The following is a 22154-nucleotide window of genomic DNA, read 5'->3' as shown; positions in this document are numbered from 1 at the left end:
TTCTAAATCCGAAGCATTTAAGAGGACATGAGCATTCTTAGATCAGAAGCATTTAAGAGGACATGAAGACAAGAAAGAGTCAGCCACAGTAAGAGCTGGAGGATGAGGAACCCATTCCAGGAGATGAGAATAGCCAGGAAGTGCAAAAGCCCTCAGCCTGGGCAAACTTAGCAGGGCTCATACCTCAACTTTCAGGGGCTGGTAGGATACATCTTATCTATAAGTAACCAACAGATCTGTACTGATGCATAGTGATTGCAGTATGTGCTTGGGTGCTTGGGAGAGGCGGTAAGTGGTATGTCTGAGGAGAGGAGAATGGGAGGATATGTGACAACTTAGCCCCAGTAACACAGGATGGATATCCCCTGGTGTATACTGTTAGTGTATGGCATAGGAAGGTCATGCTAATGCCATTTACATTTTATTCAGTGAACATTTGAGAAGACCAAGACATGTTTTTATCAGAACAGGAACAGAGTCTGATTCGTACCATACAGAGTTGGTGTTTGGAGAATGGACAGCAGAAGAGCAAGAAGTGAAATAGGTGGTTGTACTCTCTGCTTCAACCCCCTCCAAACAGCAGCTCGTACATGGCACCGTCTTTGACTCTTTCACGAGAGAACCTGCGTGTTCTCTTAGGTGTTTTGAGCTCGGGGACATCTAATTTTAGCAGAACTCACAAAAGATGAACATTTCCATATTTAATGACACACAGCAGCAAAGCCCCTTGAGCAAGGAAGTTGTGACGTTTTGCCAGGCTGCCAGAAGGTTGGCACGTTGAAAAATCACCAGGACAGGATTTGTGGCCAAAAAAGAACCAGGCAGTAATAAGAATTTCTTAAGTCTATACTACAAATTTGAGGATCCTGGTAGAGTCAAAACTTGGCAGAATTCACTACAATGAGGAAATCATTTGTTAGAACAAACATGGATGATCTCCCTTAGGTAGCGTTCTCTGTGATATGTGTGAATTAATCCACATGACTTCAGTACACAGAGATACTTGTCTTCAACTTCATGTAGAAATACTTCAGTTCAGCAAATTTTCTTTACCAGCAAAGCATGGAAAATTGTACATTTCCTCATTCCTTTCAAATATTTCATCTATTAAGTCATATTCCATGTGACAAACACAGCTTACCACTTCTAAACAGTAAGAGCTTCCAACAAATTTTAATGGTTGGTACCAGGCAAATGGCTAGTTTTCCCTAAAGTAATCCTGTGGGAATCCTAAAGCCAAAATTCTAGAATTAGAAGGTAGCATACATGGTGAAATCTCGGTGGGATTAAGATTTCAGTAGGGTCAAGTTCAAATGCATATAGTATGACCTTGGTCAAAGGAGTTTAGGGAAATGTATTTTAGAGGGCTTTGTTATTAGAGGAAAAGTTTGGAACATAATGAACGGCTGTCATTGTAGTCTCCAGAAGAATATGTGGCTCAGGGGTGATAATATGAGTTCAGATTATACCATTGTGTAAATTTAGGAGAAATTACCCAACTTTCTGAGCCTCAGATTTTTTTTTTTCTAAACTGATTCCAAATTTATTCTGCAGCTAAGACCATTACTGACAGAAATAAAATAATTTAAAAGAAATAGTTATCTGGAAGATTGTGCCAGTGCCAGTCGGCAACTAGTCAGGATTAATCTAATCCTTTTATTATTGCCCATAATATATATGCATGTATGTGTGTACACACACAATTTCTTAGCATCTTCATTTCTGTGGTATTTTAATATTTTATTGTACTGTGAGTGTGTGTGTGTGTGTGTGTGTGTGTGTTTAATGTACTATTCTAGAGCATTGGTAATGTTTTAAGTTTTAAAAGTCTTACCCTTAACTTTGGAAAATATTTTGTATATTCTGTTTGCAATTTGCTGACTTAAATAACCCCTGCTTCTCCTAAAGCTACTATTAATGGGCAGTTGATCCTCTTGCATTGAATTTAATGTTTATATTTTTCCACTTTTAGCTTCTATTTTTTATCTTTATATTCTACTTTTGGGGAGATTTCCTACACTGTTGACCTTTCAATTGAATTGTTACTTTCCTAATGAAAATTTGTATTTCCAAGAGCTTCTTCATGCTCTCCAATTGTTCATTTTTCATGTTCTAATCTTGTCTTAAGCACACAATGTTTTCTGTCACTTCTCACACATTACAGGTGTTATTGGCAATTGTTCTTGGCATGGTATTTTTTCTGTGGATTCCCTTTGAGATTGCTCATATTAATTATTTTTTCTTATCAGAGGATTTCTAAAAAAGAAATGTTGAGTTGTGTTTGACTCTCTATTCATATGTAAGATTGAGGCATTAAAAAGCTGACAGGCTTCTCTCTGTGAGTGGGCATGAAGCTTCCTCAGATGTGAGTCTGACTGCAGAATGATCAGTTGAGTGGACTTTTCTTTCTTTAAGGTATGCAGCTCTCTAAATGTTAATATATGAAGTCTTTTCTCTGGGGCTATTTAGTTATTAGGGGAAAATCCACTGAATCTTCTACTTGAGAGAAATTTTGCTTTCCAACAGTCTGAAAGCGGAAAAGGATAAAGTAGCTTAGCATTTAGATTTAACACCATTCAATATGTAGATTTTACTTGATTCTTTTTATTATTTATTTAACTCTGTCCTCAACCCTGCATGAACTAGTGGCAGGATTTTGGTGTGGTCTATCCCTTCTCTATACAAACATCCAACCAATTCCCAGATATTAGCACAAGTTTCACTCCCACCTTCCCTGTATCCTGTGCTTACAAACTTCGAGGTGCTCAGAAGTTCACACAGGTGAGTTGCCTTACTTTCCCTGGATACCCTCTTCTTTAGCATTTAGGTTGTAACTTACTCTGTACTTTGATATTAACAATCTTTCATTAGTTTCTTCTCTTCCAAAAATACATTGTCATAGTTCCTTTATTGTTGCCTTTTCTCATCTTTTCTTTGTCCTTATGTGCTCTCTAACTATAACTTTGTTGGGGTTGCATGTTTCATAAATATGTAAGCAGTTTGAAAGCATGTACCTTCAAGTACAAAAACAAAATATGTTTTGTTCTGTCTTTTTTTCACCAGCACCTAGGATAGTGTGTGGCATAAGGTAGGAGTTTAAGAAGATTGGTTTGTTATTAAGGGGCTGATTATTAAAACCAGTATTTATTAAACTGTTACTGAATTTGGAATATAAATATTAGAGAGAAAATTTAGGGTAAGATATACAACACCTTTCAGTATTGACATAATTCAATTTTTAAAAAACCATCATTTTGTCCAAGTGGAGTATCCTTTCTTCCTCCTCTTATTTATCTTCTTATTTATCCTTCAAAATGTTGGCCGAGTGGGTTCTGATAGGACTTCTCTGGTTTGAAGGGAATTAATCCCAATTATTTGCTATATTTGTATGTTACAAATATACTTTCTGAATATATCAATTTGTAATTCTTTGTTAATTAACAGCAGAAACCTGATCATATCTGCATTTTTGTCCCTAGAAGCTAACATACTTGACATAGAATTGGAACTCCACAAACACTTACTAAACTGAAATGAACTGATAATTTTATTTCAGAAATTATAGGGATGAGCAGAAAGGCAGATCCTGGTATTGCTGTCAGCTGGTTTTAGCCATTATAACATGATCACGAAGCTCAGGAAATTTTGTTTTGGTTCTCCAAAGGGATTTTGTTGTTGGATTTATTGTACAGAAGGAGAAGTGTGTTCTCCTACAAAGGGAATGAGGACACATAAGAAATAAATCGTCTTCTCATAAGGGTTTGGAAACATAAAGCCAAGTCAGACTTGGCTCCTTGATTGAATTTATTCTATTAGTTTTAGACTATCCTATAGACCATTTAGATGATTGACCATGTGGAAAGTCAGAGTAGATTATCTAGTCAACCTCTTTTTAATATCAATATTTTTCATTAGATACTATAGCAATAGAGATGCATCAATTTTTCCTAGTGCATTTCTATCCTGAATGTTTATATATGTCAGAATGTGATCCAAGGTCAAATGCTGCACTGTATTTTAAACAAGGGAAATTCATCATTTCATAGAGGCCAGTAAGAATTTTTCCCTCTATGGTTAGCTGATTTTTAGGTTTTCACACTTGCAGTGAAAACTTACTTTTTATAGAAAAAAGAAACACCTATCCATTGCAGAAAATGTCTCCTGGTTTGGGGATAGGGGAAAAAATGAGGTGGTGAATGAAAAATGATTTGCTTTTCTGTCAACCTTCAAAGAGGTGATTTTTCTCTGGTCTGCTTGGCGATGAGATTTATTTTGATTCAGCTCTATCAGCAAGAGGCCAAAGTGCAGTGTTTCTTTTCTTTGCCCTTTTTGTTTTGTTTTTCTTTAATTTGAAATTAATCAAAGCAAACATTGCCAAGCTGTACCTTGTAGCTGATATGAAATAAGAAAGCCAACTTTCCAGTTGTGGTCTGGATTACTATGCTTCACTACTATTGATTGGGGCAGTTATAGCCTTGCTGGTTGAATTTTAAATGTGGCTTGATGCACCCAAGCATGTGTGATCATCTAAATACAACTCCAGACATTTTAGCAATTAGAAAAAAAGCAATTTCTCTGAAGCTGCTTGGAAATACAAATTGCTTGTCAAATGAACAAAATATCTTCTCTTTGCCAGGGAGAGCAAGATGGAGAAAGGTTAGGGAGACAAGAGGAAGACTTAACAGTTAGCGGTGCTGGGGGATAATGAGCCTTCCCACATTAAGAAGTCTAACCTTTGTTCTGCAATTATTGAAATAATATAGAATTATTTAACTGATAAGTGTTCAGCTTGAAAACAGTTGACTTTTTTCAAGAAATCTATGTTGGCAAAAGTGGTCAGATTGAGCAAAGTATATCTGTGTTTCATAGATACCTGCATTTCATAGAATACCGTCAATATTCAGCATAATTAACAACATATGTACTGTATTCTTTCGATAAAGATTTCTGGTGCCTGACTGATTGAATAGGAATAAGGACACGTGTTTTAAACACACCTTATTCAAACCTAAACTCAAACAGCAGGAACATCTAGTCACTAGAGGGCAGCCATAATCTGTTACAGTCCATAAAAATCTTCCTGGATATCCAAGTCCAATTGCGGCTGTGGAGGGCATGATTTAGAATCAGTGAGCTGTTCTTCAGCTGTACTTATTTTAGAAAGAGGACACTAACATCCTTGTTTAGACAACCTATCAGAAATGATCTGATTAAAAGGCAAAGCAAACAGACAATTGCTGCACTGCTTGTGTAAATTTTATGTAAATCTATACCCCAGTTATCATAGGAAAAACTGAATAAAAAAAAAAAAACAAAAAAAAAAAAAACCGTGAGCTTCCACGTTGGATGGACGGGCCTCATCCGTGTTTCTATTGTTTGCTATGGTTGCCAGGAAACCAAAGTTCCAGCAAGAAAAGGAAATCACTGAACAAGAAACTATGGAATGCCTATGAGCCTGCTTATTTCTTCAAAATGTAGCTAGCTTCAGAATGCAAGTAGATCTACTGGAAGGACTTGGAAATCAAAAGCAAATGAACACTTCATGTCAACAGATGTTTCTAGAGTTTTGTAACGGGTAAATGTGCTCCATGCCAATCTAAAAAAAAGCATTGCCAAGTAAGCCTTACACATGGTAGAGTTTAAAGCTCTTGTCTTTAAAGAGACCTCCTTGTCTGGATGATCGGACTTAAAGATAAGTGCCAATTAGCATTATGCAGACATTTCAGCTTCTGTCCTTTTCCTGCAGAGCTACCCACCTACCTATTTTAAATCATTTGCAGGATCTATTAAGCCCAGTAGAGGTCAGTAATGAGCAGACATTGTACTTCATGTTTATTCACAGTCTCTCACACTCTTGGGATACTTCCAATATACTTCCTCTGTATACTTATACTAGTGTGTGTGTGTGTATACCTGTATATACTTACATATACTTACATATATATACCTGTATATACTGTATATACTTCCTATATACACCGCCTTCTGTGAAATGTACAGGGAAAGTACTCACTATTGTTCGTGATAGTATCCTGCTAAGGAAGCTGTGTTTTCACTCCATGCTTTGTTCCACAGCAAATCCCACAAACACTTCCTATTCTACTGATCATAAGACCGTTTGAAAGAATATGCAAAGACAGACATTGCTAATTGAGTGGTAGGAAAATAACTCTAAAAACAGGCCTTATTAATATTTGTGTTTCATGTCTGCATTAAGATTGGTCTTCCTTAAATTCGTGAAGGAAGAATGAATAAATGATTGGGCTTAATATCATCTTCATGTAAGATAACATTTTGAAGTAATGTATAGAGCAGAATATACACATACCCATTACCTTTAATTTTTTAAGTGTCTATAGATGTCTCTTGTGCCTCACAATTTAAAGTTGCAAAATAATACATAAAGCCTTTTGATATTTCATGTTTGTACCAGTCAACATTCACTGAGAGTAAAACTATCATCGTGTGAAGGTCCACACAATTTTAAAAAGATTGGCAACACTATTCTCCGGAACTCAAATTAAATTTCAGATATCTGTAGATAACAAAAATAGTGCTTTTGTCATGATCTATCTATGGAGATTTGTTGCTTTGTTCCACTGACAATTCTGAATTTTACAACCACTTTGTAAAATGTATCAGATACATGAATAATGGGTTTAGAAAGTTGTAAAATGATATTTACTTGGCTTAGCCAAAATTTTAATTCATCCCATGTATTTTATAGTGCCCAGAAAGATTTTTGATATACTTTCATTCTCCTTCATTAAAGTTGAACATGCCAAAACCTAAGAACAATTAAAGTCAGTTCAGTTCCCCAGAAGTGTCAGTGCCATTTAAATTGAAAGGAGCCCTTGACTTGATGTTAAGAGACCTGACTTCCAGCCCTGGGTATGTTCAAATACGCAGTGTGACCTTAAGCAAATCTTGACTTCATTCCCTCTTCTATGAAGTGAGGTGGCTTTGACTGGCTGATTTTGTAGGTTCGTTCCTAGTTGTACTTCCCTTTGGTACCACATTATGTAAAGCCATTTGTATACTTGTCAAATCCCCCCTTGTAGGACATAATCTCTGTCCCTAAAGTAAGAAATACGTCAGTCATTTCCTCTCCTGCAAATTAGATAGAAAAGGAACCAACGCACAGCAGATGGAAGTGCAGTAAATGTTTGTGGGAACCAAAATGGAGCTTGTGCTAGAGACATACATGCATTTCTCTGAACTGATGCATGTGGTGACTGCCACTTCCATCTCATCGGTGTTGGAATGAAAGATGGCCAGTAAGGACATGTGCAAAGTATCAGAATTTAAACAATGTACATGCGGGGGGCCTGGGTGGCTCGGTCAGTTAAGTGTCTGAGTATTTATGCTCAGGTCATGATCTCAGGGTGTTGAGATGACGCCCTTCAGGCTGTATACGGGGCGTGAGCCTGCTTAAGATTTTCTGTCTCCCCTCTGTGGCCCCTCCTGTCCTAAGGACAAACAAGCAAAAAACAAACAAACTAAAAAGACCAAAACAAACACATATGCAGAATATGACTGAAAAGTTGCATCTATTTAGTTGTGTTTTGGGGTTACTAACGGTCCAAAGATCCTCTCTATTAGGAGTTAAATAATCAACTGCAACCCACAAAATCTACAGTATGTTCTCTAGCTCTCCATTTTCCAAACATCTCACTTATATCTGATAACTTCTGAACATTTTAATCTTCATAATAAATATATCTCTATTTAGCAGTATCGGTATAGGCGAGTCAGTCATTTAACTTTTGAGTTTATGAAAGGTAAGAGTGCCTGGGATATTTTAGACGTTTTCCCTTTGTACAAGTCCTTGAGGGGAAAAAATAAAAAATCAGAGGAAAACAAACATATCCATATATTCAGGTACTTCTAACATTTCTCCTCAAAGCAAAACTTAGAGAAGTTATTTCAGATGTAAAGGAAGGGATGTTTCATTTTTTGTTACATTGCAACTTTGTGGGTTTGCTTTTAATTACTTCATAGATTAAAAAGAATAGTTAAAATGAAGCCGAGGGTTTAAATCACCCTAATCCCTGTATGAGTCCATAAAAATAGTTTATTATGAAAGTCACTCAAACTACAATAAACAAATTGAAACAGACGTGTAGAAAAAGTATGAAAGAATCTTAAATCTTAATCTGTTCCTGTTTTTCTTAAACGCCTGAGGAGTTTATGTAAGGGAATGAGTTTTAGGCTTTTAGTTTTATCACTTTGCTGTATGTAAATGGGTAACAAAAGCACCAAAAATGTAATCCTTGAAATCATAAATATCTGTCTGAGAAGATGACCTTCCCAAAGCCACTTTCTTTTTCCTGAAACTCCTTACTGCTCTGGCCATAAGGTTGGAGAAACCGCTCAAGATTCTGACAACCCACCACAGTGGCCCATCTGTCCCCTAAACTATCCCCACTACCCGGCTTTGTATTACTTTCCCTTTATTTATCATAGCATTCTCAAGGCCTTTTCATAACTCCCAGCGCATTCACACATGGGACAGAGGGGCCTGTCCCTTGTCTGCCCTTATTTGATGTGGTTGGTTAGCTTGTCCTGGAGTAACTTTCTGTTCCCTGGGGATAACCACCTGATAAGACCCTGCTGGGTCTTGTCTCAGAGGAGAGAACAAATCTGCGTAGTCTTAAATCGCCTGGACTAGAGGTTAAATGCTGAAGTGACCTTGGCACCTGGAGACACCGAATCCCTGACCTTCAAGCTGCTGAGGCTGTGAATGACTGCTGAGCTGCTAGAGTGTCACAGAGAGACTCAGTGGGGATGAGAATTTCTAATGATTTATGGAACTTTGTTCAGTCCTGAGAACTATACTTTTTAGTGATAGGACGTTGTTGAAAGTATTGCAATATGGAACTTCCGTTAACTGCTTGGTAGAGACATATGCACAATAATGTTTATTATTATCAAGATCTGCAATGTGCATGTGTGCTCACATGCATTCTGTTTCCTGTGAATCTGAAGTACAAGAGCATTATACTGACAGATGTCATCATCTCCGTCATCACAATAATAGCTAACATTTATCTAGCGTTTACCATGTGTCAGTTACTGTGTGAAGAACTTTCTATGGGTTCCCTTATGTCATCCTCACAATCACCCTGTGTTATTTAAGTCACATTATAATCCCAAATGTTGTTACTATTATTATTTCCATCCCACAGGTGGGGGAAATTATGCCTAAGTAGGTTAAGACCTAGCCCCAAGACCCAGAGCTTAGGATCAGCAAAAAACAATTTCAAACCATTGTTGCCTTCATCGCAAGTACTTCAAAGAACGACTGAGCATGCTACTCATTCTTGAAAATGTGCTGAACTTCTACAATGTGCAAGTCACACTCAGAAAGAACTTAATTAACGTGGGAGGTGCACTTTCCAGGGCCAGGCTCTGAGGGTCACAGAAACGACTAGGGTCTCTAACACAGGAGCACCTGCAGCTGTTATTCTTAGAACACCTGATACAGTGCAGACATTTAATAAACACAGTAGAGCAAAAATAGCACTGGGGCTTATTAAAGGATAAAATGTAATCACTAGCATTCACTCATTTGAACCTGTTAAATGTGACTCATCACAGACAAAATGTGTTTTTCACTCGTTGGGGATGCTTAAAAGCAGTGACACAGAGTCAGGAAGCCACTTACTGGTTGCAAAACTAGGGCCAGAGTATGTGATATTTCTAAGCCCTTGGGATGATAATAATCTTACCTACCACAGGGGATTGTTTTTAGGACTCCACAAAATATTTCATTTGATAGGTTTAAAGGATACCTGACAGATATATCGTAAGCACTCCATAAATATCAGCTATCGGGATGATTGTTTTCCATTTTATAAAAATCTCTGATGAAAAGGGCTATTAAAAGTCATCCCCTTTGGTGGAGTTATTAAGGTTCCTATGTATTATATCATGGGCTCCTGTTAAGTGAAAAAGTAACTGGGAACACAGGATGATGCCATCTCATTAAATGAAAGTGTACAGGCATATTGAATGATAATTTTCAAATTGTCTAAAATATTTTGCTGTTAAGTAGCAAAGGAATCCTTAAATATGGTTTGCTTTGATATACTTTTTTTTTCTCTTTAAAAAAAAAAAAACATTTATTTATTTGAGAGTGAGTTAGCGTGAGCAGGGGCGGGGGGCAGAAGGAGAAGCAGACTCCCCACTGAATAAGGAACCCAACAGGGGACTCGATCCCAGGACTCTGGGATCATGACCTGAGCCACCCAGGCGCCACCTGATAGACTGTTTTCTTTAAACCAGACATATAGAGCTGTGGCTTAGATCAGTTATTCTGAACACTTTCCTACCTCACACCCTGTGCATCTTCAGAGGCTGCCTGCTACCTTATCTATTTTCTGTCCTGGAACCCAGCGCCTAATTCAGCTGCTCAATGAATACTTCCAAAATACTAGGGGGCGGAGGGAAGTCATCCACTTTTAATAAAAGTAATTCTCAACATAGGAGCTGTAACTACAAAATCCTCTGTGGGGACTTGTAGTCTTGCTATTGCAACTCTAAGCAACAACTTCACAAAATATCTTGTTTTTTTCCTACTTCAGGAGACTTCTCTAAATGCTCAACATCTTCCATATATTGAATTAACATCAGTCTCTCTGTAATTTCTGTCCATTAATCCAGAGCTTCACAGACTACATCAATTTTCTCCTTAAAGACAGACTTTCAAATATTCAAATACCTCTGAATTATTATTATTTTCTCTACCCAAGGGGAATGTCCCCATTTATTTTTTATATTTTTTAGATCCTTCCTCTTATCAGTCATCATTCTTTGGCATATTTCTGATTGCAAATGCCCATCCTAAAATGTGGTAGGAGAATGAGAGTTGGTATCCAGATGAAGTTTGTTTCTCAAATAATAATAAAATCTGTACCATTTATGGTCTAGACATTGATAACAATATATTCTAAAAAGTTTACACATTGATGACTGGACAGAAATTTAGTCAGCTGAAATTCCTAAGCATTTTCCACTGATCGGTTTGTGAAAGGATTTTTGAATCCCATGCATACTTTCATTGATTTCTATTTTTTTGTTGTTTTTTGTTTCATCATTCAAACTTGTCAAGATATTTTCATATTGCTATTCTACATGAGAATAGTTTCATCCCCACTCCTTTTTATTGTCTATTTGTAAAGTACTCTTTATACATTTTTAATACAAGAATTGAGACAATGGGAAATAATATGAGACTGAAGTACAAATCTGAGATTTTTTCTAAGTGGATATCCACATATTAATCAAAGATGTCTATTACTATCATGATAAATCAGTTCTGGTTCTTCCCAAGTATGAAAGTTTAATATATAATGTTAATATATAATGTTTTGACTCAGTAATCCCATTTCTGGGAATCCATCTTGCAAAAATTAATAGTTTTAGAGTCTTTATATATGGAGTTACATATTTTGTGGTGTTTAGGTTAGTGAAAAGCATTTTTGAAGATCCTTTAAACACTGGAATCACCCTAACCAAAGAGACATGTTGTTATTAGTGGCAGTTTCAAGAGAACTTAGGTTCTCGTAGCATTCTCCTGTAGCATTCTAACTCCTAAGAGCATTCTTACTCCTTACTCCTAATCAGACCCAACTGAAAAAGCTTACAGTATGTAAGTAATGAGCTTCTCCCCCTTGCTCTTTCCTTTACCAGATAATAATAAAACCTGGTGCTTTCATAGCTAAGGAATGTTAATGTACAAAGGTGAAGCACATATATGCTTGTTGATGTGTTGACTTACACACACATACACACACACATGCACACACACACACACACACACACACACACAATTACCTCCACTAATAGGGATGGAAACATGTTAAGGAGAAGGGACAAAAGGACAATGAGCATACAACCTTACAGCCAATGTAGTATTTGAATCTTTACAAAGATAATGTGTTACTTTAAAAAAATATATTAAGTATAATTTTAGGAATCAAAGGTCTTAACGATGCCTTGTGTCTTGTGATTTTCTCAACATTTATGGAATATTTAGCTTGCAGGATTTCATTACAGATAAATCTTATCCAACCACTTTGTGAAACAAGCTACCTTACCAGGAAGACAGAAAAGGAACAGAATGCATTCTATCTTGAACCCTAAAGTAAACTGCAACGAGAAGTCACCATTAACCTGGGTCTTGAAGAATCCAAGTGGTTAATGAAGCAAGAGAAGATATAGGCAGAGGGACAGCATGTTCCAAGATGAGGAAGCAAATGTGAGCATGAACAACTGAAAAAGAGTCTCATTTGGCCAGGGCATGGGCTATACGGTATGGTGAGCTGGGGCTACAATCGGGAGGCCCACAATTAGTATATTAAGTATATATATCCTTTAGAGACTGGAAAGACACAGGAGGATTTCTAGGTAAGAGAAGAACTTTTTTTTTTTTTTTTTTTTGGAAAGTTCAAAGACAAGAACATGGTTTTTTTTTTTTTTTTTTTTTGGAAAATTCACTCTAGAGTTGGTGTGGAGGACTGATCTCAATGAAGAGAATCTGGGGCCAGGGAGACTGGACGGAAGGCTATTAAGATGATCCAGCAGAGAGATGCGTGGGCTGGAGAGTGGCAGCAAAGATAGACAGGAGCTGGCTCGTTCGTGAGATGAGTCAGAGTCCAAGTACAAGTTATTTCAGTCCTTGGGGATGTAATCAATCTGGACCTGGTAATGTGAACTCATTTAAGTAGTTAAGTGCTCTCTTACTATCTCCTTACTTATCTCAGGATTCGATTTCCTTGTTTGTCCTACCATTTCGAGTTTGAAGATCATTTTTTTCCTGATTGAGAAAACAGAAGCAAAATAGGAGTTTAGTCCTTCCAATGTCATCTGCTAATATTACACCATCTGTCCCAGGAAGCAGGCATATTCCTTGCTCAGTATTTCTTAGAAATTATATTTAAATTGTCTTTAGTGTGCTTTCCAAAAGGCTCAACTCGCCGTGTGGTTCCGCCTTCTCCATGCTGATTTCTTAGGTTCTTGCCACTCTTTCAATTTTGTCCTTGGTGGTATGTCTCGTCTCCTGGCTTCCATTTTCCTCAAGATTCCAGAAAGAGAAATATCTATTTATGATCTGTGGTAATTTTTTTGGCTCTAATTTTTAAATTCTCTCAGTATAAGAAAATATTAAAATATATATCCCTTTCATTTGATGTTAACATTATAGAGTGGCAGTGTTAATAACAACACATGTTAAATGGTATTTGGTATATTGAGTTGTTCTTACCATTTCAACCCAGAAAGTCCTTCACTTATATAATACGGTGTTCTTTATTTTTATATCCTCTTTCTTTTCTTGTTATTGTTTTGCTCCAGTCTGCTCCGATATACATAGCTCCTTCTTCAATGATTTTCTTGCCATCACTTTCTATCTTGATTGATTTACTTTCTTCTGAATATTCCAGTCTCCTTCCTGGGTGCTTATGTCTTTCTCAGGTTGCATATCTTGAATATACTAATGCTAATATTCCTGGTATCTCTAGGCCATGGATATAGGACTCCTCACATGTACCACTTTTCTGTGTGTGTGTGTGTATACCATTTTTTTCAATGACATTTTAGAAATCTGTTCCTTTACTTTAGAGCACTTTAAAAGTGCTTTTTTTTGTTTTCTCTGGATCACATAAATTTTACTGTTATTAAAATTAAAGCATATTATTGTTACTCATAGTTATGCTACAGATGGGAAGGCATTCTGGTTTCGTGGAAATAATCCCTGAGTAGAAGTAAAAAGATATCGGATTTTCTGCTTTGCTGCTATATAACTTCCTTGTTTAATTTTTTTTTAAGATTTTATTTATTTATTTGACAGAGAGAGATCACAAGTAGGCAGAGAGGCAGGCAGAGAGAGAGGAGGAAACAGGCTCCCTGCTGAGCAGAGAGCCCGATGCGGGACTCGATCCCAGGACCCTGAGATCATGACCTGAGCCGAAGGCAGCAGCTTAACCCACTGAGCCACCCAGGCGCCCTATAACTTCCTTGTTTAAATCACAGTTTTCCTAAGGCTCAGTTTCTTTCTCAGACACAAAAGAGGAAGGGTGATATTTTCTATGGTAAATCACAAACAATTGTTCATGATTTCAACAGCTAAAAATATAGAATTAAACATGCCCTTATAAGGTATTGGTGATTTCCAAATCTATCTACTTCAACACTCATCTGATTGGCGTTACCTTCACTGGAATTAAAGAAGAGATTTATATAAGAAATCTATTTGGGGATTAAGGAATTCAAAGAGAATGATAGGAACTCCTGGAATAAGTAATTTGGTTCTTTTTGATGAAAATTCAAAGAGAGCTGATGTAATGTTAGTTGCAATTACCGCACATGTCCTGAGGTTAATCAGGCTCAGGACTGCAGATCCAAGCTGGGACAGAAAGTGTGGAAGGGCATCGACTCAGGACCTCATAGTTGTTCTGCCTTTATGTGGTGAGCATATATATTCCTCTACTTACTCAGTGAGAACCACTTTGTATTTTAAGTGAGAGTAAGTTCAAAGGTGCTGCCCACCCTATTAGGAAAGAAATGGCGAAGATCTGTTGTGCTGAATGAAGGGAAGACTGGCAGAGCAAAACACAAGTACAGTGTCACTTTTTTGATGAACTGGGTGGTATGGATGGATATATGTCAAAACGAAAAGTTGCACCGTTAGAGACACACTAGAAATTGTCCAGAGCTGGCCTGGGGGTGGGAGGAAGCAAGAAGTGGTGCAAATCAACATTCTTGCTTAGAATCTGGCAGTTACACACTTCAAAACGAAAGCTGTGTGCTTCTAGGCAGATGCCCATTGTGTTTCCCCTTCTTCAATTTAACGAATATTAGGCATTGTCACAAACCAAATTCTTTTTACAGCTCAGCCCAACACCTTTGTCTTCTTTCTTCTGTTTTCTTCATTCCTAATGTTTTCCCTTTTATCTAGAGAAAAATAATGTAGACAAGATTGACACGTTGGGCCTTCCCTCTCTTGAACTACATGGGGTTAAGCTCTAGACAGATGCCTGAATTTTCTAAATCCCAAGGATTCTTGATTGATTTTCTATTTGTGGAATAAAATGTGTACTGATATACTATAGGCAATCAAAGTGATATTAACATTATATCACATTATTTTGTATATTTCTTGGACTTTAAAAATGGTCAGCAATGCAACTGTAACAGTAACAGTTATTACATATTTAAATGAGACTCTGTCTGCTACTGATTGACAAGATCAATAATTTTAAGATCAAATAGTAACAGCAGTTTGTGTTTTTTTCTTTAATCGGGGCCTCTTTGTTTTATATGTATGCCTACAGCTAGATCCTGTTTTCTGTCTGTAGACAGTGATTCCTGCTGTGCACTGTTGAGAAAATGAGAAGACAAAATGGAGAATCAATTTAAGAAGAAAAAAAAAGCTTTAGTTGACAAAGCTTTACAGTAGATCAATGGAATCTAGCTAGTTAAGATATCTTTAGTAGCTGCGGTAAGATTATATAATTACCATAAATACTTTTAAATTTTATGTCTTTCTCAGTTTGAATTTCTGTATTTGGAGGAAATCTTCACAAGTATGCAACATTTTTTTCTTATGGCATTTGAATGACCATTTCTTTTGTTATAGTATATCTAACTGGCTTCATAAAGCAATAAATTAAATATACTCCAATCCCATAAACATGCCGTACACTTACTTGGAATTCATCTACTTAAGAATGAACTTCTCCTTCCAAGAGTTGAAGAAAAGTGTTAAGTGCACTTTCAAGGTGGTCAAAATTGTTCTGTTTCATTACTTAGTACTCAAGGGAGTTACTTATTTTACAGTTATTCTTTTATCACTTGTTTGTTTAAACGGTTTTCCCCATAAGCACAGGATGTGCAAGACTGATATAAAGCAGGAACATTTGCTTAATGGGTTGATCCATAGATCCGATATTTATTTAATTAGGTTTCACTGAATTTGCATACTGGAAGTAATTAGTTGTTTAAAATTCCTAATAGCATTCAGCAAAATATTGTTTGAACTATTTCAGCACACCTTTGTTTATTAAAAAAAAATAAACAAACATTAATGAACATCCTGCTACCTGGCTCTTAGTCACAAGAAGAAAATATCTCAGCAATGTTGCTTAAATATGAAATGTAGATGTAAATTATTTAGAAACTAATAAAAGCCTGCAGCTAGTTTACAAAATAAATAATATAATTCATGCTGTTCATTCAACTTTGACCTAAATATACTGTAGGACAAGATCCTCATTTTAAATAGGACTGTTTTTACTACATCAACACCATTTTTAGATTAAATCCTAGCTATTATGTATAAACACTGTAGTGATTCTGGAGCATGGCTGTTCAAAACTAGCAGTAACCATGCACCTTTGAAACATGCTGATTGCTAAACCCAATGACACTTAACACTGAATATTCTGAATATACTCAAGTACACACTGGTTCCAAATTAAACCACACGGTGTAGATAAATTTTCACATAGTAATTTATTGTTAAAATGCAATTTCCGGGCTTGGGGAAGTATAGAATATATACACATTTACCAAATACATATGTATATCTCAAAACAAATGAACCTATTGATACCATGTATCCACTTAAGACTACTGTAACTGGCAATACTTGAGTGTGATGATTGTTACCATATTTATTTTCTCTTGAAGACAATTTTATTTTCCCAGATAAAAGCATACTGTTAAAGAGTAGATTATGAGTGTTGATAGCATAGAATTTAACAAATATAGCTGTCAAATGAGATCTCCTTTACCATCATATTTCCATTGGGGAAATTATGTGTCTACCTTCCTGGAGCAGAGAAAGTGAGATGGAGTTATAATGGTACGAAGTTCATCAGTAAGATGAATATTGGTGGAGCAATGCTCCCTATGCAAAAGTCCTGACTACTCTGAAGAATGCAGGTCATTCTTCTTAAGCTATGGGGCACCATTATTATAGCTGGTACAGAACAGAATGGGCTCCACTTCAACCCTAGGTTTAAGAGAATAATTACGACCTTACTTCTCTTGCTTTTTCCAGATAGTTCCTTCAGGAGATTTTGACTATAAAGTAATGGATAAAACTTCTATCCTATGAGGCTACAACTTTATGAATTGTGCTCATTGGTGAAAGAACTGGGATGCTTTCGGAACCCTTCAGTGGAGCCAGAAGGATAAATGTCACATTGCTTCTTGGGACAGCATTGAAAGCAGCCTCACAGCAAGGACAAAGCCATAATGAAGAGGATGCAGATAGGCAAGAAAATCATCAGATGGAGGGAGCTAGGATAGGTCCAGAGAAGAATGGGAAAAAAAAAAAAAACATAAGCATTGTTTAGTCTTACCTCCTTGGGTGTGGGATTCAACAAGTTTGAGTAAGAGATACATCCTTCCACTTTTACACCTGGGAAAGACTTACTGCAAACACAAATCGAGAAAGCATTGTTTGCAGGGTCAAGTAAGGTCTAGTTTTCAAAGTAGTCTGATTTTATCCTATTAGAACTGAAACAGAGTTTATGATTTCATTAATTATGAACACACAGGGAAACTGTGGTTTTGAAAGTTCTTGAGGGTAATGCCTACTTACCTGGGATGTGTACCTGGGGGACAGAGAGGGGTTTTACAAGATAATCTTTGATCATTTGGGCATGTACTTAGAAAATGGTCATGGTCCCCTTCGTAAAGCAAGCTCCTTTTAGTCATATCATTGTTGAACTTAAGCAAGATTATTCTGATCTGTGTCTCGTTTTGTTCAGCACTTTTTCTGTGGTACAGAAAATGATTTTGTATAACACAAATTATATAACATGCCATGAGTCCAATTTGCATGTTGTAAAGACATATAGTTTGTGGTTAGATTGGGGTTTAAATTCTTCCTCTGTCGTTTAAGCATTGTATGATATTGAATAACTTACTTAACTTAAAAATCTGCTTTCTTTTTTTGTGTGGATAATAAAATCTAATGTTACCTCATACAACATTTGCAGATATTACTGTATTTCACAGAACCCAAGCACCATATTTCTTGAATGTTCTTATAACTCTGAAATTCAAAATTATCTTTCAGTGTATGGTATCTTAAAATCCCCTATAAATCTTGATAAAATACCTTTCTTTAAAACTAGAATTGCTGGGATCCCTGGGTGGCTCAGTTAGTTAAGTGTCTGCCTTTGGCTCAAGTCATGATCCCAGAATTCTGGGATCAAGTCCTGCATCAAGCTCCCTGCTCAGTGGGGAACCTGCTTCTTTCTCTCCCTCTCTCTGCTACTTCCCCTGCTTGTGCTTTCTCTCTGGCAAACAAATGAAATCTTTTTTTTTTTTAATATTTTATTTATTTATTAAGAGAGAGAGTGAGAGAGAGCATGAGTGAGGAGAAGGTCAGAGGGAGAAGCGGACTCCCCATGGAACTGGGAGCCCGATGCGGGACTCGATCCTGGGACTCCAAGATCATGACCTGAGCTGAAGGCAGTTGCTCAACCAACTGAGCCACTCAGGTGCCTAGCAAATAAAATCTTAAAAAAAAAAAAGAGTAGAATTTCTTTTGCTTCTGTGGTCACTTGATGATATTCTGTACAAATGGCCAATTTAAAACTATTTGAAATACACATGTGCGTTGTAATTTAGAGACAGTTCTTGTGAAATAATGTGTGTGTGGAGAGAGAGAGAATGAGAGAGTAGAGAGGGGATCTGATTGAAGACAGAGAACGCTGACTGAAAAAAAAATTAAAAATTCCAAATCTTCAAAAAATTGAATATTTGTACAAGAAATAATTAAATATTGTGTTTGTAGGATTTATGTACTTGTAGTAATTTATATATCTGGAATTATTAAATTTTAAAATTGCCTGGGGTGCCTGGGTGGCTCATTTGGTTAAGTATCTGCCTCCGGTTTAGGTCATAATCCCAGGGTCCTGGGATCAAGTCCCATGTCAATCTCCCTGCTCAGTGGGGTATCTGCTTCTCCATCTCCCTCGGTCTCTGCTCTTCTGTTCATGTTCTCTCTCTTGCTCTCTCTCAAATAAATAATAGAAAAAAATTAATTCCCTTAAGATTTTGTGTGTGTGTGAATTTTATTTAATGATGGAAAACCAAATGCATACGTGTAGCAGATAGGCTTTAAAGTCCCTCCATGATTTCTACCTTCTGAAAATCATATCTTTTTTAATCCCCTCACTGAGTGACTGTAGGACCTGTGACTGCTGACTAATAGAATATAGCAAAGGGAATATGATGTTATTCCTCTGATTGTGTTATGTTATAAAAGACTCCCATTTTGCCAGCATACAGCTCTGGAGTATCTCTCTTTACCTAACTAGCTATGAGGAAGCAAGCTATCATGAGTCCTGCACCTGCAAAGAAATGCATCTTGTTAGTAAATCTAAGTGAACCTCAAAACAGACCCTTTCCAGTCAAGTCTCTAGATGACAATCTTTGTCCAAAATCTTGACTGTAGCCTTAGAGAAGATCCAGCTAAACCATGCCCAAAGTCACCATCCCACAGAAACTATGAGTTAGATGTATGTTGCTTTAAGGCATTTACTTCATTGCGCTGTCATGAAATGGAAATCTAATTCAATGTTTATACAAGATAGACCTTTTTTAAATAAGGGATAAAAGATCTGCTCTCATGGTTAGGGGTCAATGAAGACTGAATTCTGTGGAAAAAGTCAAGAATTAAGATCAGAATTCTGAACAGGCTGAGATGTCTGCAGGAATTCTCAAAGATCTGACAATGGAATTGTGGTTGAGGAAAAATTAAGGATTCTGAATATAGCAACAAGCTGGAGGATAATCTAGAAGTCCAGGTCACGTTTCATTTAGAATGTTCACAACTCCTTCTAGAATGAGGGCAAATCAGAAAGGTAACTAAGGCCGTTTTGTGAAGGATTAAGATGCTAATACCAAAAAAAAAAAAAAAAAAAGAATTTGATTGAGGAGGCATCAAATACATATGCAGAGCAAGGAAATAACCAGAACATGGTTTTTGGAAGTAGATAGGTTACAGCAGGGAGCATGAAATGTGAGAAGGGGATTGGAAAATGCAGAGATGGGGTTGCCTTGTCAGCAAATGCCAACCTTATAGAATGCTTGGACTAAGGCAGAATGCTCACACTTTCTGAAGTAATCCATGTGGTCTTATCCCTTGATGTTTGGAATGCCATTCCTTCTTCTTCCTTGGTGAAACACTATTAGCTTTACAACCTCCAGGAAAATACCTGTTCCTTTAAATATTTTCTGATAGAACTTCACATACAAAATAGGAGAATTTTCTGTTTATTATGCCCAGTTATAGGGTCATATAAAACTTGCATTTCATTTCTCAAAAAGACATTACATAGGTGCTTTTAATTATGAACTTGATAATATAATTCACAAATTTGTTCAATATTAATTAAAGAATACATAACTGGTTTGTTACGGACGCCTGGGTGGCTCAGTTGGTTAAGCAGCTGCCTTTGGCTCAGGTCATGATCCCAGCGTCCTGGGATCGAGTCCTACCTCCGGCTCCTTGCTCCGCAGGGAGCCTGCTTCTCCCTCTGACTCTGCCTGCCACACTGTCTGCCTGTGCTCGCTCTCGCTCGCTCTCCCTCTGACAAATAAATAAATAAAATCTTAAAAAAAAAAAAAAAAACTGGTTTGTTAAAGCATCTTAACAGAAAAAAAGAAAAGTGTAATTTTGAAGCCTAGATATTTAATTGTACTGTGGTACAAAGAGAATACTACCAAAAAAAAAAAAAATTGCAACATGCTTAGTTGACTTTTTTCTATTCATTGAAGTTTGGCATTTTAAAATTTCATAAAAGTTATTAATGCATAAAAAGCCACTTCATCTTGAATTCAGAATTATCATCACAATGTTTCGATGGTCTGTAGTACCTTCTTTTCATTCTCATATTGAAAAATTCTGTAGTATTGTGTCACTCAAAAAGCTTTATTCTTTATTAAAACATTAAGGGATTTGTTGATTCAGTGCAAAAAGATTTGGCTTTTCAGTAAGTATATTTAATTTTATTTTAGTCTAATTCAAAATTGCTTATCATTTTCTATCATTTTAATAATGATGGGTTTGGGAAGAGATAGGTCAACATTTTTGTTACTATCATATAAAACACCAGATAGCCCTAAAGAAATCAATTCTTAACACTGATGTGATAGTTTGAAGTTTGCAAAGCTTTACAATATCTTATGCCTTTATCGTACAGAAAAGCCAGTTGTTAATTTTATCTATTTTTAAATATCTTTACTTATTTTTTGAAATACAAACTAAGATCTACAGACTTTAACTGATTTGTTTCAAGTCACAGAGGTAGTAAATGATTACACTAGAATTATAATTTAACTCATCTGAACCCTAGACCTTTCCCATACACCATGCTGGTTTCTATAACAAGACACACTTTGTAGCACTCTGAAGATAAAAGCATACACATGCCCAACTGGAACCATCTTCCATGACAAGTATCTCAGTCAACAAAGTGGCAATATTAAAAAATAAAAAATTGAAACAGTTCAGAAATAGTATCTAGACTCCGAGGACAATTAACAAAAGTGAATTTTCTGCATAGAATGACTACACCAACTTTCTGTAGTACAGTTATTTTCAGTTATGTTGTATATTAAATTATCTTTTTATAAGGTGGAAATGATGACAAATAACCAGGTTGTTCCTCTCAGAATAATATACTGTATGATGTGGGAAGAGAGTAGAACATGTGCCTCAGGTAATCCAACCCCTTAGACCAATTAACTTTATCACCAGAATACAGAACAGGATAGGGGTGGAGGAAGTGTTGGACATATTCTGATCTCCCTTTTCTGCTACAGTTGAATAATGTTAGCCTAATCAGACAACAGAAGAAGACAATGGATTAGAGGAAAATGCGTGCTTATGTAAAATATGGTAAGAATCATAGGCCATCGGGCGCCTGGGTGGCTCAGTGGATTAAGCTGCTGCCTTCGGCTCAGGTCATGATCTGGGGGACCTGGGATCGAGTCCCACATCGGGCTCTCTGCTCAGCAGGGAGCCTGCTTCCCTTCCTCTCTCTCTGCCTGCCTCTCTGCCTACTTGTGATCTCTCTCTGTCAAATAAATAAATAAAATCTTTAAAAAAAAAAACCAAAAAAAAGAAT

The 22154-nt window shown here is 36.6% G+C and overlaps 1 long non-coding RNA gene across 2 annotated transcripts; it reads left to right on the top strand.

The window, feature by feature from the left end:
* Positions 1-5435: 5435 nt before the first annotated feature.
* Positions 5436-17476, top strand: LOC116567991. 2 transcript variants are annotated; one of them, XR_004276462.1, is made up of 4 exons: positions 5436-5575; positions 12061-12262; positions 15641-15782; positions 17070-17476. It is a non-coding gene; the product is annotated as an uncharacterized LOC116567991 (long non-coding RNA). The 2 variants fall into 2 exon arrangements; XR_004276461.1 differs by having other exon boundaries at positions 15554-15782.
* Positions 17477-22154: the final 4678 nt, after the last annotated feature.

This window comes from Mustela erminea, chromosome 10 (genome assembly GCF_009829155.1).
Source record: "Mustela erminea isolate mMusErm1 chromosome 10, mMusErm1.Pri, whole genome shotgun sequence".
Taxonomy (NCBI): Eukaryota; Metazoa; Chordata; class Mammalia; order Carnivora; family Mustelidae; genus Mustela; species Mustela erminea.
This window is presented reverse-complemented; position numbering and strand designations above follow the sequence as displayed.